Raw genomic sequence first — 26640 nt, forward strand, 5'->3', positions numbered from 1 at the left:
TCTAAAACACTTTAAGGTAATTTCTAAGCTAGTCTCCAAGCATAAGGAAGGAATTTGGGGGCATTTTGGCACCCTTTTAAGGGTTTACGGCCTAATAAGGTTCTTGGGTTGTAAAATCCTTGTTCTTGACATTCTTGGGTGATTTTAATGCTATATTCACAGGAAATGAGCTTTAGTACAATATAGGGTAAGAGAACTTACAGTTTGGGGACGAAAACTTGCGGATTTTTTGAAGAATCGGGACTTGAAGAGAGAGAGTAGAGAGAGAGAGTGACTAGAGTGGTAAAAAGCTTAAGTTGGTGACCACTCAACCCTTATATAGGGTTTGAGTTTATGGCCAGGTGGAAATCTACCCGATACCGACGTTAAACGGAGCTTATGGTCGTACCCGATTAAATGGTTGTAATTTGACTTGATCATAATTAAAAACTTTTCAGGGGAATATTGAGGGTGTTTCACGAGTTTCTAATTCATTCCAACACTTATGAAGTCAAATTAAAAGTCTCAATTTAATTTGCATGATCAAAAATTTTAACAGAAAAATTTAATAAAAACGAGTTTTATTAACGGAAATGGGTTACAGTGACGGAATAAATTTCAAGTTGTCACATGTCGCCTCTCTGACCCTCCGGTCTAGGGTCTTGTGCAGAGAACGTGAGTGTTCTTGTCGGGATCCTGGGAATCCATTGGCTGGCCCCTTGCTCCTCCCTACTCCGTTTGTTGCGTACCATGAATATCTCCTTTGGTTGGGCCCTGTCTCGCGGCATGTTCTTTGCATTTTTGGCATCGAATTTGGCACGTAGGCTCCGTGCTATTTCCACCAGGTCTCCCTTGAGCAGCTTTTCTTCCATTTCCTTCTTAAGCACCGAAAAACTAGCAATACTGTGTGTCTTGCTTTTGTGATACTCACAATATCGACTCTTGGGTGACTTGGCTGGTTGTTGTTTCTCCGAAACCGTGTATACGTCCGGTCCACAAACCCGCCTGTCGTCTCTGATGAATGGTTGGAACCGCACCCAATGCCTCCAACCTGAGCCAAAATGTCTACTTCCCCCACGGAAGTCCGTGTGGCATGGGTTGTGGCGTTTGGTTGTCATAGCATTTAGGTATGCCTGCTTTGCTGCCTCGCCTTCCTCCTGCCGTAAATATCGTTCCACCCTCTCTTTTAGCTCTGCTCTCGTTTGGGGTTTCTTACCCATATGTTTTTACGATAAAGGGGCCTGGTAAGAATCCCCACATGAAGGCGCCAACTATGAGTCCTTCGTCGTGTCCCGACACATCTAGTGTGGCGTTGATAAACCTTGTGAAATATTCTCGTAGGTTGAATGCCCTGCTTGGTGACGTAGTACCCCAAAAGCTATCCTTCCTCTACCCCAAATGTGCACTTGGCCGGGTTCAATTTTATTCTGGTCTTTTCTAGTGTGCGAAAAGTTTCCTCGATATCTTGCCACATTCTGTCTTCATGTGGGCTCTTGATTACCATATCGTCAACATACACTTCAATATTCCCCCCGATTTGCTTGGCGAAAACTGAGTTGACCAAACGTTGGTACGTGGCTCCTGCATTTTTTAGACATAAAGGCATCTTGGTGTAACAAAAGGTGCCATGATTTGTATAGAAAGCTGTCTTCTCTTCATCTTCCTTACTCATCAAAATCTGATGATACCCTTTATATGCGTCCAAGAAACACTTTAACTTGAACCCTTGCAACGACTCCACTCTCCGGTCGATCTCCGGGAGAGGATAACAATCCTTAGGGCATGCTTTGTTCAGGTCGGAAAAGTCAATACACATACGCCAAGACCCGTCTTTCTTGCGTACCATAACCGGATTAGCAATCTAGGTTGGAAAAATTGATTCCCTTACTATCCCGGCCTCCGTCAATTTAGCTACCTCTGCGTTTATCGCCCTGTTACGGCCCCCCTCCTTGGACCCTCTTTTTCTACTTGACTTCTTTTACCCCTGGTTTGATCATGAGTTTATGCTCGATGACCTTCCTATCTACCCCTACCATGTCCGTAGGGGTACATGAAAACACATGTTTGTATCGCTTGAAGAGGTCCACCATTACTTCTCTTACGTGGCATGGAAGATTATGGTCGATACTGACTAGCTGATTGGGATATCTTTCGTTAATTACTTCTTTGCCTTTTGCAGGATCATGTCGCAAATTCTTTATTTCCTTGGTTATCTCTGTTGGTTTCATGACTGTAAGGCATTGTAATTCTTTGGGTGGAGTGGCAAGTATTGTACCCGGACCAACAAAGGAGTCGAACTTCATAGTTCCATGCATGATCGATGGGACCACTCCTAGCTTTAGGAGGGCTGTTCTCCCTAATATGATGTTGTGCTCCGCAGGGTGTCGGATGACAACAAAATCGATCAGAACCATTTTCTTTCATAGCTTGTTATGGCTAGTTATCGTCAGGGGGATAAAAATTGTTCCTAACGGCCATAAGCTGTGACCAGTGAATCCGACCAGCCTCCCCGCCGTAGGTCTTAAATTGTCTTTCCAGCAATCCAGGAGGAGTCGGAAACAATGCTCGTAAATTATATCTGCCGAACTCCCTGTGTCGATATAGACTCTGTGTATGATCACATCCTTAATGGAGACCTGAATTACTAGCGGATTGTCGCCTCTCTAACCCTCCGGTCTAGGGTCTTGTGCAGAGAATGTGAGTGTTCTTTCCGAGAGCGTGGGAATCCATTAGCTGGCCCCTTGCTCCTCCCTACTCTGTTTGTTGCGTACCATGAATATCTTATTTGGTTAGGCCCTGTCTCGCGGCGTGTTCTTTGCGTTTTTGACATCAAATTTGGCGCGTAGGCTCCGTGCTATTTCCACCAGGTCTCCCTTGAGCTGCTTTTCTTCCATTTCCTTCTTAAGCACCGAAAAACTAGCAGTATCGTGTGTCTTGCTTTTGTGATACTCATAATATCGACTCTTGGGTGACTTGGCTGGTTGTTGTTTCTCCGAAACTGTGTATACGTCCGGTCGACGACCCCGCCTGTCGTCTCTGATGAATGGTCGGAAGCGCGTCTAAGGCCTCCTTCCTGATCCGAAATGTCCACTTCCCCCATAGAAGTCTGTGTGGCATGGGTTGTGGCGCTTGGTTGTGATAGCATTTAGGTATGCTTGCTTTGCTGCCTCGCCTTCCTCCTGCCACAAATATCGTTCCACCCTCTCTTTTATCTATGCTCTCATTTGGGGTTTCTTACCCATAAGTTTTTGCGATAAGGGGCCTGGTAAGAGTCCCCACATGAAGACGCCAGCTATGAGTCCTTCATCATGTCATCTAGTGTGGCGTTGATGAACCTTGTGAAATATTCTCGTACAGTCTCACCCTGCTTTTGCTTGTAGCCTATTATTAAGTGGGAGTCTCCCTTGTACTTATGCAACCACATAAAGTTGGTAAGAAACAAGTATTTGAGTCGTGAAAAGTTGCAGATGCTGCCTGGGCACAACGTCTTGAACCACGTGTTCGTATTGCCATCAAGGGTCGTCGTAAAATAGGTGCACCAAAACCTCTCGTCAAGATCCAGGGATGTCATCATCCACTCATATGTGTCAATATGTCTATATGGGTCAGTGGTGCCATTATAGGTCTTGAGTGTTGGCAGTTTAGCTGTGTTGGGTATTTCGTAATCCAATAATTCCTTGACGAATGGGGATGTGATGCTGTGTGAGAGGCAATCTTGATTTGGGATGGTTGTCGCCCCTTACGGTTGGTATTGATGGTTTGGACCGTACGACGACGACGCATGGTGGCCAGGACTTGGGCCATAAAAGGAGTATGGTTGGAATGGCAGTTGGAGAGGATAGCCAGAAGAGAACGGGTGTATTGGTGCTAACGGCGTAAGCATCAAGTTCTGTTGTAGGTTGTGGCTTGGAGCAACTCTAGGTCCGGTCCATGTGCCCGCCATGGAATATATGGGCGGTGTATGGGCTACCATGGTTTGTGCAAACGCTGGTAGCGAAGGCATTGGACCCAGTCTGCCGGACATTTTTTGTAACAGTGACACCAGGAACGGTGGTTGGACACTGAGGACCTTGCATGATGGTAGCGGTGTTGAATGAACCGATGACGGTTGTTTCATTGGTGGTACAAAGAATGGCGGCAATTGAAGAGAAGTGGTTAACAATGGCCTCGCCTGGATTGCTATCGGCCGGTGGGTTGTGGGTTGCGGGACGGCATTGGTGGTTATTGTGGAGCTTCCATTGTCTGAGGTTGCTCTGTTGGTTGCCGGAGGCGGCGATGTTTCGTCCAACGTTGGCATGGAACGTATGGCGCTAGTCTGATGTCAACCTTATCCTTTGTCGACGTCAGATGCCATTAATTCTTCAAAGTTTCTTTTGGTTTATGTTCTTCGTCTCTCCCATGGATGGTGCCAAATTATGTGTATGGCGAACTTGACATATCCAAGGCTGTTGAATCAGATTCCTCGTCGCCTCTGCAAAATATCAAGAGAAGAAAGCCGTCAGCCGTTCCCGGGAGAGCGCTCCCGGAAGAACGCTCCGACGGTCAAGTTATAATGCTACTAGGATCTTTTTGTGTGTATCTTAGCAAGAAAATAGTGCTTACCTTGTGAGTCTAAGGGCACATCCTTTTATACCTAGCGCTCTTGCCTGGTCCGTACTAGACAAGATCACATTTTTGGGGAGACAAGGTTAGGGCGCGCTGATTGGAGGATCATGTGCCTTTAACCGATAGAGCGCTCTCATTGGCCCTAACGGTAATGGCCTGATTCTGTTGTTTGTCTCCTGACCGTATATTTTGTCATGGAGCTAGGAGCGTCCCTTGACTGGCGTGAACCTTTCGCTGGGATGCCAGGAGTATTCCTAGCGGGCACTGGCCTTTTGTCAAGGCGCCCTGCTCGTGGGGGCGTTAGCAGGCGCTGAGCTTACTAAGCCCTGTCTGACCGGCGCGCTAAGGCCTTGGCTAGGGCGTGGTTTTGCCGTGCTGGCTTAGGCACGTCATCACATGATTTCTTGAGCTCGAACATATGTCCCATTTCGACCTGATATTGTTCTTTTATAGATTTGAATAATTCAAAGTCGTTGGTTCCACTATGCTTTTATGCCTGAAGCCTGGTGTAAATACTATTGAATTTTGTCCACCGCTTAGTTTTAGACTCCATTTGCTGCTTAAATGTCTGTATTGCGATACAGTTTTTTCTTCATACCATTACCACAGAGTTCATTCTTTTGAAGTACTATACCATGCCACCGTCAAAGCATATTCCTCCTTTGGCGTCCACCATTGTGGAATTTGCTCACTTTCCATTTCAATTGTTATAGCTTTCCCACTTCCTTTTCCTTTCCATCTCCCCCTCCTAATACCTCTCATTTACACTTCAACCGATGGCTGTGTTGACAGTGGTGGTTGTTTGTAGCATCAAAGAGAAAGATGGGAACATATTTTGTTGTAAATTTGAGTTTTGGTCAAAAAGATTTTATTGAAGGTCAGGTGAGTTAGAAAATTGCATTGGTGGTGATCATTGAGATGATAAGAGGTTGAAATATTTTTTTATAACCGGCAAATCTGAGAGACGAGGTTGTGTTTGATTGTGTGTTTAAGTTTGATGAATGTCTGTTTTGGTTTTGCTTTAGTTTTTGATTGAATAATATGAAATTGTATAAAATACAGAGAGAAAGAGAGAATGATATAAAATGTTGTATATATAGTAAAAATAAAGAAGTGAATTTTTTTATTTGAATTTGACCGTTGTCAAATGGTCCAATGTTCAAAACGGTGATATTTGCTCGTTTCATCCTAATGCCCACAAAAAATAACACAACGATTAAAAGGAATCGTGTTTTTCTTATAATGACCACATTATCTTGTTAGGACCACATTATGACCCACATAAGGAGTGACTCAGTTGTTACTGACCATACATGGTCCTTTAAAAAGGGAAATGAACTTGACAAGGTAATTAACCTTTTGGTTTGTTCATATCTAGGTAACTATCATTTTTTTTTACACATCTAGGTAACGAACTTTTTTGAAGTGTTTACATATGACCATTATGATCGGCTGTAGCAGGTTACATCCGGTGATAACCGGTCATATGTGAACACTTCCAAAAAGTTCGTTACCTAGATGTGTACAAAAAAAGATTGTTACCCAGATGTGAACAAACTAAAAAAGGTAAAAGTAAATTACATGAATGTTCCCTGCAGTTTGGTTAATTTGTGTGTTTGATCCCTAACTTATTTTTTAACTTGGATGATCACTACTGTTTATTTTTGTTGTGCGTGTGGTCCCTATCTTACCTCAAAAGACTATTGTGCCATTTTTTAATTAATTTTCTAATTTATGTATTTATTTTTTATATTTTTTAAAAAATTAACAGACCCCACATCAACGTTTTCACAATCCCTTATTTTTTAGGTCCTTCAACTCTGGCGAATCAAACCCACAACACACTGTCTCTTCATTGAATTTTCCACCACCACAAACCAATAGAAGGATTGTACGGTTGGTTCGCCGGAGTTGAAGGACCGAAAAAAAGAGATAATGAAAACGTTGATGTCATTAAAGATGAAAATGAAAGAGAAGTCGAGGAGGATGAGAGATAAGATGGTGACTGGTGGGACCTAGCTTAAATTTCTCGAATGTGGTTTCAGGTTTAGGGTGAGGAGATACAAATATATAAGGTTTATTAATTTTTTAAAATATACAAAAAAATAAATACATAAATAAGAAAATTAATTAAAAAATAAATTAAAAAAAGGGAAAATAGTCTTTTGAGGTAAGATAGGGACCAAACACACAACGGAAACAAATAATAGGGATCATCCAAGTTAAAAAATAAGTTAGGGACCAAACGCACAAATTACCCAAACTACAAGGATTATTCGTATAATTTACTGTTACCTCTTCGGTTTGTTCACATCTGAGTAACTATCTTTGTATTGTACACATCTAGGTAACAAACTTTTTTTGAAAGTGTTTACATATGACTATTATAACCGGTTATGACCGGATGTAACTTGCTACAGTCGATCATAATGGTTATATGCGAATATTTCCAAAAAGTTCATTACCTAGATGTGTACAAAAAAAGATAGTTACCCAGATATGAACAAACCGAAAAGATAATTATCTTGTTAAGTCCATTTCCCTAAAAAAAGAGAAATTAAATATTATTTTTCTTTTTGTTTCTACATATCATCCTACCAAATTAAATTGTGACATATGTAAAATTTAATGATATTTTAGGATACTAATATGACACATGCAATCATTTAAATGTATAGGAAGATATGTAGAAAAAAAAGATGATATTTAATTTATCAAAATAAAAAAAAATCACGCAAAAAAACAGCTCCATTAATAATCTCAAACTGTTATCGGGTTATTGAAATCAAAACAGAAATTAAATTGCTTTCTATTTTTTATGCATACAAATATTTCTACGTAATAAGATTATGATAAGTATCATCATTCTATATTTTTTTTAACTAAGTCATTAAGACATTAAGACTATATTTAGAATATATTAAATATAATTAAATTGAATGGTGCTTTGTTATAATTTTAATGGAGAGATAAAATTAGAAGGTAATTTAATTTCTCAAATAAAAATAAAAATAAAAGAGAAATTAAATTCCTTCCTATTTTTTATACCTACAAATGTTCCTACTCAATAAAATTATGATAAGTATCATAATTTCATCATCATTTCCTACAAATGTTCCTACTCAATAAAATTATGATAAGTATCATCATTTCATATTTTTTTAACTAACTCATTAAGATTATATTAAAAATATATTAATTACAATTAATGATGATTTATGATAATTTTAATTGGTATGAATAATTATAGGAAAAAAAAGTAAAAGATAATTTAATTTCTCAAAAAAAAAATGACCTTAAGCCGCGTCACACGCATCTGGAATCTTCTCCGTAGATGCTCTCTTTTCTCATACCATTTTTAGTTTGCAATGTTGTGTCTTAAATCTAGTCGTTGAAAACACGAATGTATTTTAATCTCTTCCGTTGGATCATATCCAAGGGTCAATAAATACCCCTGTTACCCTTTTCTTTATTCATTATCCCTTTCCTCTTTGTTTCTTTGCAGCCATGTCGGAGGTTCTCTCTGCTTCTGTTTATCTCAGATCTTCCTCAACCTGTCTAAAATTCACCGATTATAATTGTATACTCGCACAGATCGGCCTCCGATCTACAACTTGGTTATGATTTTATCATGTTGAACGGATTTTATTTCCGGCGATATTTTTCCTCATCAGAATGGAAGTTTCCGGTTCTCTTTTCCATACGGATGAGGTATGTTTGTATACGTTTGTTCTATACACGTTACTGTTATGATACTTTCGCTTCTTTTTTGTTTACATCATTGAATTAATTCGCCTTTATCTATCATCTATAGCTTGTGAAGATCCTCCATTGATTCCCTTTATGGCGCTATGATTAACCAGTGCGTCCTTATCCGCTTCTTGGTGAGAAATCGTTGATTCGTGGAATCACGTTAGTTTTTTCAATCTAAATAATTGTTTCGACTCGATCTAACTTGTTTGTGTTTATTGTTTTCCAGATCGTATTCATGTGTTCTTACTTGATGATATGTCTTGAAGCTATCATGGTGATTGTGTAATTGATTGATCATATGGATCTTGTAGCATCATGTTTCTGGAGTCCGATTCTTTATCGATGAATCTTATGTAGATGTAAAGGAGAGTTGAATTTCTTGTTGTGAGTCGGCCTTTGCCATGTCAGGTGCGCTTGCTTGGCAGGCCAACAAGTCTAATAAAACCATAATTTTTTGTTTTGGTGAAGGGAGGTGGTACGGGGTTTGCCCGGCTCTCCCTTCATGTTCTTGCCTCGTTTCTTCCCCTTTCTTCTTCTTCTTCGGTTTTAAAGATCCACACACATCAATTTTGTCGCTCTTTAAACGATTGGAACTTATTTAGTCCCAAGAATTTCAAGAATCCGTCGAATATGTTGGAAGCAAACGCTCGTAATAGATCAATCATAGAAGCAGTCTCAGAATCACAAAATCGGCATCACTGTTTTGTGGCTCACAAGGTACTAATATATCATCTTTCATCATTAATTTGTCATCAATTTCCGCCAAATATTAACAAACTAGCGAGTTATACGTTTCTTATACATCGTGAATTTCATAATTAACCGGCTAAATATAAAACATTATTACGAATTACGTGTGGTTGCTCACAGATATATGTTCTTTAAAGGCTGTACACCACATTTTTTTGTGTCTTTGATTGATTAGGCTTGTTTTATTGCTACTGTGATCGTGATATTAGTGTATTTTTATAATCGATGCCATTGTCGTTGTGGGAATTTAAGATTCTGATTCATAAGTAGGTAGTGTAGCGCTTTGGATTTGGTCAAATCGGTGTCATTGAGGAAACAATAATAACAATATTAGTGTATTTTTATAATCGATGCCATTGTCGTTGTGGAAATTTAAGATTCTGATTCATAAGTAGGTAGTATAGCGCTTTGGATTTGGTCAAATCGGTGTCATTGAGGAAACAATAATAACAAAACGACTATTAATTGTATTGGAGGCATTTGCAGCTATTCATTCACGATGTGTAAAGCAGCAGTTATAGGTACATAAATTTTCGTTGTTAAATTTTTATCTTTATTAGATAATTTGGATTAAGACTGCTGTAATTTTTCGTGCTCAAAAGCATGTGATGTTTAATTGTTGGATTCGTTTTTGGGTTGCAATTTGTCATCGACACCCCTTTACATTTAATTTACCAACAGTTCTGAAATTGTGGTTCTTCGTATATTGGTGGTTTACATAACTAAAAAATGTCGTGTAAAACTATGTCTTAACATAATAAAATATTATATAATATGTAATTAATATCTAAAGTCATAAAAATATAACATAAAGTATTTTTGGAAAAGTTCCGATGTTTTAGATAAATTTTCAATAAAGTAATAAATTTTAATTTTTAAACAAAAAAGTCCCGATTTTTTTACTTTTTCAATAGAAAAGTCTAATTTTTTGAAAATAAAGGGATTTTTTTTTACAGATTTTGGTAAGATTTTTATATAATATATAAACATATTTTTTACATATTTATATCTATTTTTATGTATTTTTGTATTTTTTATATTTTTATAAGTATATATTTATGTATTTTAAATGTATAAATATATTTTTTTAACTTATTTGTATGTATTTTTAACCATTTTACATATTTTTTATGTGATATATTTTTACATATTTATGTATTATGTATTTTAATAGCTTTTTATATAGATGTTTATGTATTTTAAGTGTATAAATGTATTTTTTACATATTTATATCTATTTTTAAGTATTTTACATATCTTTTATTTATATATTTTTAAAACTTTTTTTATATAGATGTTTTTGTATATTTATGTATTTTAAATGTATAAACGTATTGTTTTTACATGTTTATATGCATTTTTAAAGTACTTTACATATATTTTTTATATTTTTATATGTTTTTTATGTATTATATATTTAAATGTACAAATGTATTATTTTACATATTTACATATATTTTTAAGTATTTTAAATATTTTTTATGTATTATATATTTAAGAATTCCTTTGTTTTATATAGATGTTTTTGTATATTTATGTATTTTAAATATAAAGACGTATTGTTTTAAGTATTTATATGTATTTTTTTAATTTTTTTTTTTGTATTTTTTGTGTTTTTATATGTACTATGAATTTATATGTATTTTTGCATATTTATGTAGTCTTTTAGTTTTCTTATGTCTATATATGAATTTAAATGTTTAATTGTATTATTTAAATGTTTAATTGCATATTTATGTATTATGAATTTAAATGTTTAATTGTATTATTTTTACGTGTTTATATATTTTTATGTAAAAATAATACACTTTAACATTTAATGTACATAAAAATATATAAACAAGAAAACTAAAAAATACATAAATATGCAAAAATATATAAATATATGTAATACATAAAAAAACACAAAAATAAACAAAAAAAATATGTAAAGTACTTAAAAAATATATATAAATAAGTAAAACAATATGTTTATACATTTAAAATACATAAATATACAAAACATCTGTATGAAAAACTTTAAAAAAATATATAAATACATAATATATAAAAGAAATCTAAAATATTTAGAAATAGATATAAATATATAAAAAGTTTTAAATATACATAAATATGTAAAAATATATAAAAATACATAAATAACATATAAAAATACATAAAAAATAATATGTAAAATGGTTAAAAATACATATAACTAAGTAGAAAAATATGTTTATACATTTAAAATACATAAAAATATGTAAATATATAGTTATAAAATAAAAAATTTTCAAAAATACGTAAAAATAGATATAGATATGTAAAAAATATGTTTATACATTATATAAAATTTTTGTCGAAATCTGCAAAAAAATCTTTTTATTTTCGACAAATTAACAATTTGATCCTATGACCTGCTGAACAGGTCAAAAAGGATTAAAGTGAATAAATTAGCCGGTTTCTTGGGTTTTTCTATTCAAAAGGTGAAAAAGTTGGGATTTTTTACTTAAAAAATAAAATTGAGGATTTTATTAAAATTTTGTCCAAAATATCGGCATTTTTCCTGGAGATCAAATGTTTATTTTTGTTGAAACAAATTTCTAAATTATTACAAAATTTAACTCAATAGAAAACATTATTCGAAAAATATATAAAAGTTAAAACTACTAAAGAAAAACCATTTAAAGAAAAACCATTTATTGTAATCCAATAACAGTTATAAAGTCAATTTACTTAAAAAATTATGTAAAGATTTATGTCAACAAAACAATTAAATACATGATTTAATTTTTAAGAAATTAAACAATAATAATGCAGCATATAAGTTGATTAAAATTAGAAAATTAATAAATAGTCTCCATATTAATTTTCTTTTGGATATTTAAAAATGAACTTAATATTACAAATTAAGTTCAAAAAATAATAGGTTTTAGACTAATATATTAAAAAACCATTGGAAAAGATTACAACTAGAAAAAATAGAGTACAACGATTTGAAAAAGATATCTTTATTAAGATAAGAAATTAAGAAATGTAAAATTATAAAATTGGAATTTGAAAACAATATGCAATGTTTCAATCATTCTTTTGGATGCATGGATTAATCTTGACATCCTTTTTTTCTCCCCTAATCTCGTATAATGTAATGTTTCAATCATTCTTTTGGATGCGTAGATTAATTTTGACATCCTTCTATTCTCCCCTAATCTCATATACTTCTTCCTAATTTTTGTAAACCAGATTAAAAAATTGAAGTTCGAAAAATGATAGATATGACAATTCTTCATATTCTTAAAGGGTGTTTGACTTATCTTTTTAGGAGCCAAAAGTCCTTTTGGCAAATGTTATAAAAAATTAGGATTTTCTGAATTTTTCAAAAAGTTACTTTTTCTTGTATCCAAAATCCAAAAGTGAAACATTAACTAAATTATTTGCATTATTAAATCCCATCAAAAATTCAAGATCATAATAATGATGCTGAAGTAGTATATATGATTTTTCATCTGATGATTGAAATCCTTATTCAAATCTCTATAAAAAAATCATAAAATAATTTCAGATTAAAAAAGATGATTTTTATATCAACAAGGAATGGTGATTTTACAAATAATCTAAACTTTTATGTTCGAAAAAAATCTTGGGATTAAAGTGCAACTTTTCTGAAAATATTGGGGCTTTATCAAATTGAAAAGCTTCCCTGCATGCTTTATCTTATATATGTTTTGCTATGAATTCCTAAATTGAAGCGATTTAATTACATTTTTAATTGTTTCTATAGCGTTAGTTGTAGCTATTATCATTGTTTCAGTTTCAGTTAAGAAAACTTGTTGGGTGTAAATTTCATAATTCTTCAGTTAATTGGATTTGAATTCCCATTTTGTTATACCATTCTTGAATTTTTTGGCTTCGAGATTTTGATTACAATCAATAAAAAGAATATCTAAATTTGTTGGAAATGTAAATGAAATAATCGGGATTTTTATGTTAAAAAAAAATCTTGTGACTAAAGTTAACTTTCTTGAAAATATTGAGATTTTTCTGACAATTTTTTTAAATTAATCTATGAATTTGAAACATGTGTTATTTAGATCCGTTTATATGTGAGTATTTTGAACATTGTTATGACTTAGATTTTGCTAGAAAAAAGACATAATATTAGATATGTTTTATAAAAATTACCATAAGTAGTAAGTCAAAGTGTATTAAAAGATTTTGAAGAAACTTTATGAGAAAATAAAATCAGATACTTTAGGAGCGCACATAAGTATATTAAAAATATGTGATTATCAAAAGCATATAATGATGAAGTACAATGATACTAATACAAACAAAAGAACACAATGATATGAATATATCATCTGAACTATACAGTGATATGAATATATCATCCAAAGTATGCAATGACATGAATATATCATGTGAAATAATAGAAGCACACAAGTATAAGCAAATATTTAGGTACATAGGCGTAAACAATCATTTAACACACATTGAGGAAAAATGGAAGCAACCACGAAGCAGATACAACATCAGCTCAAACAAAAGCAAGAACATAAAGCCTTTTTACTCAGACAACTCGAAATACTAAAACTAGAAGAGAAGCATTATATTCCGCACCTCAAGAAGAAGCACCTAGCAGCTCAACAATAAAAAAAAATCAAAAGAAGACATTCAGGAGATATCATTCGATGATAGTTAATCGCAAACATTAATCAAAACAATAGAAAAACCGTCCATTACATTAACTCTAGAAGAGTATCCACTTCAAGCTATGTAAAGAAATAATATGTAATATTCATCTGTGCAAACAAAGGCATCTACGATGATTGGGGCATTTGCCAATTCATTCATTCTTGGACAAAATGTGATCTATAAAAGTTACAAAATAAAGATTGAAATAGAAACCGCCTACAACGTAGCATATAAAGCAGTCATTGAAGATCACGTTCAACATTCAAAAACATTTCTTTCACTCCATAAAATCCACTACCCATTCCTAAATTATTAAACTAATTAAATGCAAAAGTATCACTTGAAGCCATTTTATCCACTAGAGAAAAAGAAGTCATAAAAAAACCAACAATCTAAACTTTTAAATTATAGGATTGCCCCTTCTTATAAATCAAAGTCCATTCTTTAACGGGCTTTTACCTAGTAGCCGGCCCCAAAACATTATTTTTAGAAAACCTCATTGACCGCATGACGTTATGGGATTATTTCATCAATGGTTTCATAGACACCATCTATCTTGAAGTAACAAATTGAATAAGCGAATTTCCATCAGACACAGTTTGCCAAACAATCAAGATGAATTCAACTTACCTAATTTTTGATGAAGATTCTTAATTACTTGTCTCAAGCATCACGTTTGCAAACATAGGAATTTGTAATGGCTCTAAACCAACAAAGGATGACTTACCTCATGAAGTACCTACACAAGATCATCTAAATTTTGCATTAGTCGGGGTTTACCTCGAATCAACTCGCAAAGGCAATGGTAAGGATCAGAAATCTTGAATTAGAATAAATTATGCAAGTAAAACATTCATTATCTACTCTATCGTAGACAATGAAATTACACTCGACACAATGAAAGCAATTGAAACCTTCGAACAACCATTCAAAATTTTTTCCTATCAATTAGCTGAAATACCAACTGACCTGAAAAAGCAATTAGGTCCGTAGGAAATTATTTTCTTGCTTTCTATCTGTTAGTCATATGTTGTTTCCTCTGCGTGATTGGAAAAGATTCGACTTGAATGCAACATATGCAATTATCTCTATGCATCTCTCTCTATGCAATTCTTTCTATCTGCTACTCATATGTTGTCTCCTCTGCGTAATTGGAAGAGATTCAACCTGGAAAACAACATATACAACATTCCATCTCTCAATCCTTCTATTCTGGTTAATCATATGTTATCCCTTTGCGTGATTGGAACACATTCTAGTACATCTAAAATTGAACAATTTAAAATGTTGTTTGTAGATTTCGCTACTGAATTCAAGTGAACAACAACAATATTTTTGGTCGTCGCTAAATGGTCTATTTAGGAATATAGGTGTAATGTCTTGTCATGTATAATCTTTCCAACTTGTCAATATCCTTTGTGTTAAAGTGGATCATAATACTAGTGGTTAGTGTTATTTTAAAATTTCATTTTTTTTCTAATAATTAAATTTTGTTTGCATCTAAATTTGTAGTTTTATTTTATTTTATTTTATTTTATTATTTTTTATTTTATTATTATTTTTTTCAAGTCTTCAAAAAGTCTAATTTTAAGAAAAAAAGGGAATTGAACTATTTTTTAAGAAGGGTTTGAGAGTTGGGTGAGGCCCATCAGATGTGTTCTATGGGCCGAAAACCCTAATTAGGGTATAAAAGGAGGATTTTTGGCGTCCTCATTCTTTTTTCTTACGTTTTTCTTGCTACAATCTCATTTTTTTTTCTCTTTTGTTCATTCACGTTTGCTGCTCAAATCAATCTACTCGATTTGTCATCTTTTGTGTCGATTTGTCATCATTTGTGTGTTTAATCAAACATTATTCACCGAATCGTTATCGTATGTAGATTGCGAGTTCAATGCTGATCGGACATGATTTTATCAAGTTTTTTTTGCCGGTTTTAGGACAAATCCTTGATTCTGACGGAAGTTCTACGACAATTTTGTGGCTTTGGATTCAAGGTTTACGGTTGGACGTTTTCGGTCCCAAACCAAAATTCAAGACTTTTAGGTTTTCGATGATGCGTTTTCCGTTGAAAACCCAAATTCAAGGGTTTTGATTTTTTAGTGATGATTTCGGCTGAAAACTCAAATTTAAGGATTTTAGGTTTTCGGTGGGACGTTTCAGCTGGAAACCCAAATCTATTTGTAAATGGACCAAATTTAATTGAATTTTGACAATTTTAAACAAAATCAATTTTAATTTTAATCAATTTCAAAGCACAATTCAAGCTTTATTGACTTTGATTGAAATAAACGTTTTAAGAAAATTGACTTTATATGTTTAATTTTTCTTTTCTCGCTTGGCTCGTTTCCATGTCGATAAATAGGTAATTTAAAATTTGTTGAAACTCACAAATATTGTTGGATGCCTTTCTGATCTACCACTGAGTTATCAGAAATTTAAATCCATGGTTCATGGTCTAAACAAGATCACTTATGTTCTCCGAACAAATTTTGTCACTTATAAAAATCTAGTGGGTTAATTTTGTGATAAGACTTCTTTCAATAAAGCAGGATCACTGTCAAGTGTGAGCAAGAATGCGCTAGTAAAGGTTCCTTCATATCCCATTTTTTTTAGAACCTCCGTAATCTGAGTAGCAGGAATATCAATTGGGGATCCTGACAGGTGATTATATAGTGTCAGCTCTTGATTTATTGAAAGAAGTTTTATATCAGAATTCATCAACTAGATTTTGGTAAATGAATTTAAATTCATGATGATTCGGTGGTGAATCAGAAAGACATCCAACAATGTTATAGTTTCAATAAATTTAAAATTAGTTGTTTATCTGCATCAAATGAGCCAAAATGAGGAAATCAAAATTAAAAATAAAAAATTAATAACATTTATTTTAGTCAAAGTAAAAAAGGTTTGGATTGTGTTTTGAAATTAGTCAAAATTTAATTGATTTCGGTCTCAATGGTTAAAAATTCAATTAAATTTGTTCAATTTACGGTTGGATTTAGGTTTTCGGCCGAAAATGTCCCACCCAAAACGTAATATCCTTAAATTTGGGTTTTCGGCTGAAATCGTTCCATCGAAAACCTAAAATTCTTGAATTTTTGTTTGCGACCGAAAACATCCAATCGTAAACCTAAACCCTTAAATCCAAAACCCCAAAATTGATGTTGAACTTCAGCAAGAATTGACGGTTTGTCCTAAAACTTGCAAAAAACTTGATAAAATCATGTTAGATCTGATGTATTGAACTCACAATCTACTTACGATAATGATTCAGTGAACAATTTTTGATTAAACACATAAAAAATGTCAATTTGAATAGATGAATTTGATCAGCAAGCATAAATGAACAAAACAGAAAGAATGAGATTGCAACGGAAAATGTGAGGCCGAAAATCCTCCTTTTATACCCTAAGTAGGGGTTTAGGCCCATAGAACACATATGATCGGCCTTACCCAACACTTAACCCTTCTTAAAATATAGTCAAATTCCCTTTTTTTTTTTTTAATGTCTTTTTGAAACAAAAAGTGTCGTATTGATTTATTTGACATCAAATTCATAATCTTGAAACTGACTTGTTTGACATCAAATGTGAAAGTTTAAGGAGTCTTGATGAAAAAAAAAAAAAAAAACACTTTAGTGATATTTCAAGGTCTTAATTGTATATGGTGTTAAATAATATTTGATCGAATATTTTAATAAGTTAAATAACATTTTAATCAATGTTATTCGTTAGAATTAAAACAGCAATATTCATAGAAGCTTTACTATTTAATTAATATTATAAGGAGTTCAATAATATTTTTTTCGAATATAGAATACTCTTGGAATAATTTTAAGTTGATAAAAAACTTATTTACACTAATAAGCCCTGTATTTTTATTAAGCTTACTTACCCTTCCATCTTTTATTAAAGACGATAAAAGAAATGCATATTATTAAACTGTCATAATTATTCACACTTTTATAATTATTAAAAGATTTTTTTCTATAGGTATTGATATATACAGTAAAGTTTCGATATTTTCATCAAATTGACCCGAAAATCCCAAACTAATTTTTTTGACACAAAAGCCTTAATTACCGACATTTATTGACACCGTTGACCTTTTTTTTTTTTCCCAATGCTAGCCGGTTTACTTGGTGCAGTGGCACCAAATGTTTACGTGGACCACCGATTCATTAAATGAGAGGCTTATGTGGAGTTTTCGACCTTTACTTAAGCACTAGACCTTCAATTCCCATGAACCCTAGCTTCGTATTTTTCAAAGGAAAAGACGAGAATGCCGTCTTCTTCATTTGTTGGAAACAACTAACCCTATAATTTGGGCATCCAATGAATCCTCTTCCAGGATTCGAGTAAGGATTGCAAATTCTTTGATTGGGTGGATCCTCCACTCTTTAATCAGTGGTACAAGGACTTGCTCTTACAATTGCACAATAGGTGGAATGGAGATGTTGTAGAACAAATGGAAGTTGTTTCGGCTCAAGTGTAAGGTGCAGGTGGTGGTGTTCCACGGTGGTTAATGATGTGATTTATTTTTGACTTTATGTTTTGGTTTGCATTTTAAGATAATGTAGTCATGTTGTTATAATCAACATTTTACTTATAATGTAATCGTACATCCTACTATGAACCAGATATGAATAATAAAACAGTCATTAACCAAGGGTAACCTGCACAACCAAATTTGAAGTAAAATATGACATTGACCAATTTTGACCATTACTTAATTACCAGTAATTGCAATATAGGTAGGTGGTGGATATGTACCACCATTTACAAAATATGAACCTAAAGATGGTATGCAACAATTTACATAATACCACCTTTTAAAAATATGAACCACAAAGATGATATGCAATAATGTTTATAAAATACTAACCAAAAGATGATATATACCAAATTGATATAACCCCTATCCCTAATTTAAAATAAATGTCTTATCTTGACACATTCCTATACAAAGAGGGTCATCCACTTTCTTTTTTAGCATCTGAAGAATGATCCCCTCTTAGGGTCTCCTTGTTCTTTGTTGCTGTACTGGATCATTCACTAGAACAACTTTAACTCCTTGTCCACCTTAGTCATTTCCTTGAACATCTTCAGCTTCAACTCTTTCCACTTCATCCCCTTCTCCATCTCCGTCTCCTTCTTGTCCACATTCTTCTTCATTCCATTATTTATCTTCTTCTTCTTCTTATTCTTCTTCTTCATTACATTGTCCATCTTCCTTCCATTCCATCTCCTTATCCGTATTCTTCTTTTTCATTACCTTGTCCCTCTCCACCTCCTTCCACTCAATCTCTTTGTCCATGTCCTTTTTCTTCTTCACCTTGTTTATCTCATTCCAATCCACCTTCAACATTGGCAACCTAAAATAGAAAAAAAATTACAAAAAAACATTGAATTATATACATAAACACTAAATGAAACCTTACCACATATCCAAACTTTTCTAAACGAGCTTTTGTAATTCCAAGGCATGTCATAATGTCTACATCAATGTAACTTGATATCCTCAACTGTGTAAATTGTTGTATAATGTAGTCCATATCCGCTATATCTCGTCCATCTCCATCACTCACCACACTACATCCACCATCTCGTCCGATTTATATTCTTCATTAACCTTTTTTTTGGGGTGGTACTGTATTTGAAGTTTCATCTCTTTCAAACTAGCTATGAAAGCTACCCCCACCTTTGGGTACCCTACCACATCCTCTATTTCCCATTCTCCCTCCTCTACAACGTCTTGTCCATTGGGTTAGACTAGGGTCTAATCTTGGCCTACCTATTTTCTTTTTGGGTTTAGGATCTGGTTCAATATGTGGATTTTTACAGCTTTTCTTATTGTTCCCTTTTTGTTGACAATTTTGACATTGGATAGTTCTGCCTTTGAGGACACTTGGGAGAATTTGTCATCCCTTTCTGAGACATGCCTTTTCCTATTCATAGTAGGCCTGCCCGACATCCTCCTCTCTAGGGGGATAAAGGCTTAATATAAGGAGCTTCTTCCTATAAATTGTTGCAATTGACAGGTAGAATGTTAGAACTATAACTTGAAATGTACATTGCCTTAGCAAACCACCTACTAATAGATGCTTGGGCATAGACACATGGTATCCCTAATACATCCTAAAGTCTACATGCATAAACCTTTTCTCTATGTTGACTCCATCATATGATTCAAAACCATTCTCACTTCAAATTCATTTTGTCCACTAGAGTGTACCATCCAAAACCTGCAAATAAAAGTTATTAATAAGTTAGTATAAAAATTATTAATAACTTAGCATAAACGTATGTCACACACCCAAACCAAGAAGATGGAAACGTTTAGGGGCGGATGACGTCATGTATCACAACAATTGTATAATAGTAATCAAAGCAACACAACCATTACATTGATAAAGTAAAGTATTTACATATGTTTGATACATAGTTTGTATGACATCAAAACGTATAACAAAAGTATAAAATATGCGATCCTTAAAGCTCCGTCTTCTCAAAACCTGCGGGTGTACATGTCTACCGGTTCCTTGAGAATACAAGTGGCTTTGAAAGTGTATCAACATTTAAGTTGGTGAGTTCATAAGATTTTTTTTGTAATGAAATCTTGTCTTTGAATTTTTGAAAATGTTTGTATGTTTTTCAAGAAAATCCAATATTTTCTTTATTAGTGAAAATGTACGTTTTTTACTGTATTCTGTAATTGTATTCTGATGTGTATAAAACCAACTAGTTTTATCCCTACTTTTTATTAATGAAATTAACACACAAAGGCAGTGAACCCGTCTTTTAGTGGTATAGGTTAGTAAGTAAGGTATCGAACTCAGGAAACGGAAAATTAAACTAATAATTAATTTTAACTAAAACAATTAATAAAAGTAAAAGGGGTTTCTTCTAGTTTTGCAAGACTAGAAACTTAGGCACACTTAACTAACTAAATAACTAAAGCAAAAAACTAATTCACCAAATTTGATAAAGATGTTTCTATTTAGGTTCAACCAATTCACTCCTATGGTTATTTGTATTTATGATAGATTAATTGTTATTGGTTACCAAGTATAATGGTTAGGTTCCTGTTCATTACTCCTAACCCTTAGACAATTAACTAATTTAAGCGGTGATCAAGTGTTTAAACTAATTAATTCCCTAGATGAATGATTTGGATTAAATAAGATTTGTAATGGTCAATTAAGTTACTAATTCAATTAACCTCTTGTTTGATGGTTTCTCAAACAAGCTCACACATTAATCTTCCTATTGTCTTATTAATTTTAGTTTCATAATCATTACTTCTAAGCATATGGTTTAGTGTTCACATAGACATATGAGGTTAACAACTAAGAGATGTTCATGCAGCCTAATTGTCTTCCAATTAACAAAAAATAGTAGTGATTAATGCATAAGGTTCTTTAACAAACTTAATTTAATAGATCACCAATAAACAATCAAACAAAAACTAATAATTAAACCATAGGAGTTCCTTGGTATTCCCCAAACGGAAACAAAAACGAATTTAGTTCATAGTTGCAGTAGAAACAATCATAAAAACATGTTTAACTAAATCAAACATATTCAATTCCTAAATCTAAGTGGTACAAAAGCTTACTAAGAAATTGCCCACACCATGATCTAAACAGCCAGCAAGAAGTCTCCATCTTCTATGATGGAGTCAATGTCACAACCAGGCAGTTACTAGACTCGTAAGGCCCACTTACAAAGAAGCCGCCCTCGGTGATTAAAGAATTGGTTGAAGAATTCTCTAAACACTCTAGAGAATACCATAACCCTAGACATGATGTCGCTAGGGGACGCATGCATTTGTGTCTAAAATTTTCCTAAGGACCCCCGTACTTCAAATACTCACAATCCTCATAAACATTCGCCCACTTACCCCGAACTATGCTCATTTTATGCAACCCTCCGAATCCATCCTCAGAAAATCTCTTTACCCTCAAGGTATTTTTAATTGAGCAACCCAAGCATACATAATCTAGAATTACAACATTTCGATACCACTATGGAGCTCTTTGAATTCTTCGCTTCCTTGATAATTTGATCTTTGATCTCTTTGAATTCACCACCTTGTATTGATTGATTTTTGGTATCTTCAACTTTTTGGATTTCTTGGAATTTTGATCTTTAGATTTTCACTTTATTTGCTCCAAAATTCTTATAACTTTTCTAGTAATTCTCTCTCTCTCTCTCTCTCTCTCTCTCTCTCTCTCTCTCTTTTTTTTACATGTATTCCTCACTTTTTTTCACTCGAATCCCTACATGCTTAAGCAGGGGCGCTCAATCTCAACCTTTATTGGCTAATGATAACAATTTTCCTAGATACATTTCAGGTTTAGGCTGTTAAATGTATTGCATCCCTCAGGCTGAGCAAGGTCGTGTTTTTGTCTCATGATTTCACTGAAATAAGGAAGCCACAAATGCACTAGAACGTGTATAGGCTCAACTAAACATTTGGGTTTTTATGCAATTATCAACATAATTCTAACATGGAATTCTAATTTTCTTTTACCAAAATTTTCTAAATTAAATCCTTAAGCCATATTTTTAGTATGCAATAATTTTTAAAATTAGCCTAAATTAAGATTCTAAATTTTCTAAAATGTGACTAACCCCCTACCCCACACTTATTTTATGCAATGCCCTCATTGCATACTATGCAAAAAAATAAAGATGCAAATATAGAGAGAATTGGAACAAACTTTCCTGGGGTAGCAGTCGATAGGTTGACACTCTCTTCATCAGCTCCTTTTTCAATTGACTTTAGCCATGGGAACAGCTCATCCATGGCACGGGTGTCATGCGTCTCGTGTGGTTGACAGCTCGAAAATTCCACGGAACAAGGTCGTTAGAAAGTCTCCAGTAGCAATCCCTCACAAAGAGTGTATGAATGTTGCAGGGAAAGTGCTCAAAGCAATTCTGAAAATCCAAAAGTAGTAGGCTACTCGGCGAGTAGGCTCGTGGATTCAGCGAGTAGGCCTTGATGCAAAATAAGATCGTGTAACATCACATGTACTCGGCGAGTGGTGAGTGGTTTTCCAAAATTGGTCTAGTTGCTGCTTCTCTCGACTTTGGTGTTGAAATCGGAAATGTAAACTGACCCTCACTCTAATTCCTTCAGCAGCAATACTCCCTATGACCCTCGACTCTCACGGACTCAATCCTAAGGACAAAACTCCATAATTTCTTGAAAATCGCTCATTCCTTTCTCGACCCTCACTAGTTAGTATGCTTCCCTATCTTCAATCCCTGAAAAAAAAAAAACAACTAACAGTGAGAATAATAATCCCATCCATCATAAAAATCCAAAATGTTTAACAATTGTCTAGAACAAAACATCATAAGCATAAAACATAAAAACAAAACAAATTCTTCAATCTTCATCATCCATTCCAGCTCCTCCTGCTCCACTTCCTCCCTCTCCGTCTCTTCTTCTCATCCTCTCATCCCAATTCATGATATAGGGATAGCCGAGTCCAGGTCTCGGGGCAATTTGCATTTGTTGAAAGAGGTATTCGAAAGATTGATTAGTGTAGTTCACCCCTTGCCCAATATTATCCAAGTAGTGTCGGTACTCTACTTGGTTCCAGCCATCATTATCCTCCACTGGAATAACCGGTGGATCTTCCCGCACCTGTTCGCTCCTTTGTCGGACCCGCCTTCCCGGCTCCTCGGGGACTGACGGCTCATCTTCATGTGGAATAGTGAAGGAATCGCCAAACTTTTCAACTATCCGTGCCCTCCTGTAAAGTGAGGTGTTGAATGGTGGAGGGTGGATAACCGTTAGTGCTTGAGCTTGTGGCAAATCCAAGATCCCAAATGACTTGGCCAGTCGGGTAATAAACATGCCTCCATTTATCTTTGAATTGATCTTCTTTTTGACCGCCCCCTCAGCAAGGAATTTGGCAATGCATTAGGGAAGGTTGCAAAAAGCGTCCGGATTGATGATGCTCCATAAATAGAAGATGTCAAGGGTGGGGACCTTGTCCCCATCCTTCCGCATGTTTATTGTACTAGCCACAAACCGGTGAATGAGCCGGTGAATCGGAGAACGAATGTGGCCTTCTTACGCGGTGGAAGGAATATAGACTCGGTTGGCGATCGTATTCCACCACGTAGAAGCAACCACCTCCTCGGGAAGATTGACCCCTTCTTGCCATGATACCTGCATACAAACATCAAGAACACACAAACAAACAACACCCAATAATTAAAACCAAAAAAAATTGGGTCTGACTGTTACCTACTCGCCGAGTACACAACTCTACTCGGCGAGTAGTATGAACACCATGACAGATCGAGTGCCGGATTTGTGTAGACTGTCCAAAAAGCCAAATTTTTCATAGGGTTTTGTTGTAATTACTTATCTAACCATAGATCTTGAAGAAAATACTCCTAACATTATCTAATTCGTGACTAAATCAAAACCCTAGAGTTTGAGGAAAATTCCCCCAAATCCGAAATCACTTAAAATCTGGACAAATCTATGATAAAAATCAAACCTTTCATGAGTTTAAAGTGTAAAGATGTTACCTTTTTGCTTGAATAGTGAGAATTGAGTAGAAAATTGAAGAAATCTTGAAAGCAACTTGAAAATGGTTGAGAGGCTGCTGCACGGCGAGTAATGGGATGGAATGGTGAACAAAAACTTTTTTACAGATTTATGTTTCACTCTTTTTAAACTGGCTACTCGCCGAGTATAATGGGTCTACTCGCTGAGTAGAAGTGCTTTTAAACAACATCTTAACTGAACCGGCATCTACTCGCCGAGTACACGACTCTACTCGGCGAGTAAATATCACAGATTAAAAATTTTGTGTATTTAGAAAAATTAGTGTATTATTTCATGTTTTTAAACCATCCACCCCACACTCTAAGCATGGCTTGTCCTCAAGCAGTTATGGGCATAAAAGTAGATGAAGAAAAATGAAAAAAAAAAAATAAAAAAAAAAAAAAATAAAAATAAAGAAAAGGAAAGAAAATGCAAACTTGAGACTCGGGTTGCCTCCCGATAAGCGCTTCTTTTTATGGAGTCATTAGCTGGACTCCTCCCCTTCTACGTAGTTGCAATCCCTTCCAGTAGCAACTCTTCCAATCCTTCATTCCGGGGGACTCCTTTTTCATATTTTTTTACTCTATGACCATTGACTTTGAAGGGCGTGCCGTCTCTTGATAACAACTCTATAGCACCATGTGGAAACACTGTCTTCACCAGAAAAGGACCATCCCACCTTGATTTGAGTTTGCCCGAGAAAAGCTTTAATCGTGAATTGAAAAGCAACACTTTTTGGTCTTCATGGATTTCTTTATCTTTAATTCTTTTATCATGCTATTTCTTGGTCTTCTCTTTATAAAGCCATGAACTAGAGTATGTATTATTCCTTAGCTCTTCAAGGGCATTCATTTGCATCAGCTGGTTGCTCTTTAGTTCTTCTATATCGAAGTTGCACCTCTTTAGAGCCCAATACGCCTTATGCTCTAGCTCGACCGGTAAATGACATTGCTTTCCATAAACTAACCTATATGGTGTAGTACCAATAGGTTTTTTGAAAGCTGTACGAAAATCCCATAACGCATCATCTAGCTTATCCGACCACTCCTTGCGATTGCTTCCCACCGATTTCTCTAAAATTCGCTTCAAGGCTCGATTTGTCACTTCGGTTTGTCCACTAGTTTGTGGATGGTATGATGTGGAGAACTTATGGGTAACCCCATATTTCTTTAGCACCTTTTCCAATTGATCATTGGTAAAATGTGTGCCTCGGTCACTTATTAGGGCCTTCGGAACGCCAAAACGTGAAAATAGCTTCTTCAAGAATCGCACCACTACCCGTCCGTCATTTGTTGGTAATGCTTGTGCCTCCGCCCATTTTGATACATAATCGACCGCTACTAGTGTGTACTTGTTTCCTTTGGACATGGGAAATGGTCCCATGAAGTCAATTCCCCACACATCAAACACCTCGCACACTTGGATACTATGTTGTGGCATTTCATTTCGAGATGAAATGTTTCCCACTCTTTGACAAGCATCACATTCTTTGACAAATTGGGCTGCATCTTTAAAGATTGTAGGCCAATAAAACCCAATGTCAAAGATCTTCTTTGCAGTGTAGTGTGCTCCATGATGTCCTCCCGTGGGCCCGCTATGGCAATGCTCTAGTATTCTCCGGCTTTCCTTCCCGAACACACATCTTCGTATGATACCATCCGCACAACTTCGGAAGAGGTATGGGTCGTCCCAAAAGTAATATTTTATTTCAGCAAAGAATTTCTTCTTTTGCTGACTGCTATAGTCCTTTGGGATGTATTTTGTAGCTAAATAATTAGCTATGTCTGCGAACCATGGCTCTTCTCCCACTGACACCATAATGTAGTCGTCTGGAAAGTCATCTCCATAATGTAGTCGTCCGGAAAGTCATCTCCATGGCTCTTCTCCCACTGACACCATAATGACACCATAAGGTGGTCGCTTCTACGTGGTGGAATACGATCGCCAACCGAGTCTATATTCCTTCCACCGCGCAAGAAGGCCACATTCGTTCTCCGATTCACCGGCTCATTCACCGGTTTGTGGCTAGTACAATAAACATGCGGAAGGATGGGGACCTTGTCCCCACCCTTGACATCTTCTATTTATGGAGCATCATCAATCCGGACGCTTTTTGCAACCTTCCCTAATGCATTGCCAAATTCCTTGCTGAGGGGGCGGTCAAAGAGAAGATCAATTCAAAGATAAATGGAGGCATGTTTATTACCCGACTGGCCAAGTCATTTGGGATCTTGGATTTGCCACAAGCTCAAGCACTAACGGTTATCCACCCTCCACCATTCAACACCGCACTTTATAGGAGGGCAC

The 26640-nt window shown here is 34.9% G+C and overlaps 1 long non-coding RNA gene across 1 annotated transcript; it reads left to right on the top strand.

Annotated features, from left to right (window-relative positions):
* Positions 1 to 8040: 8040 nt before the first annotated feature.
* On the top strand, positions 8041 to 13916 carry LOC145043221 (uncharacterized). The gene is made up of 3 exons (XR_013680924.1): positions 8041 to 8295; positions 8399 to 8468; positions 8564 to 13916. It is a non-coding gene; the product is annotated as an uncharacterized LOC145043221 (long non-coding RNA).
* The last annotated feature ends 12724 nt before the right edge of the window (positions 13917 to 26640 follow it).

This window comes from Lactuca saligna, chromosome 4 (assembly GCF_052625555.1).
Source record: "Lactuca saligna cultivar CGN05327 chromosome 4, ASM5262555v1, whole genome shotgun sequence".
Lineage (NCBI taxonomy): Eukaryota > Viridiplantae > Streptophyta > Magnoliopsida > Asterales > Asteraceae > Lactuca > Lactuca saligna.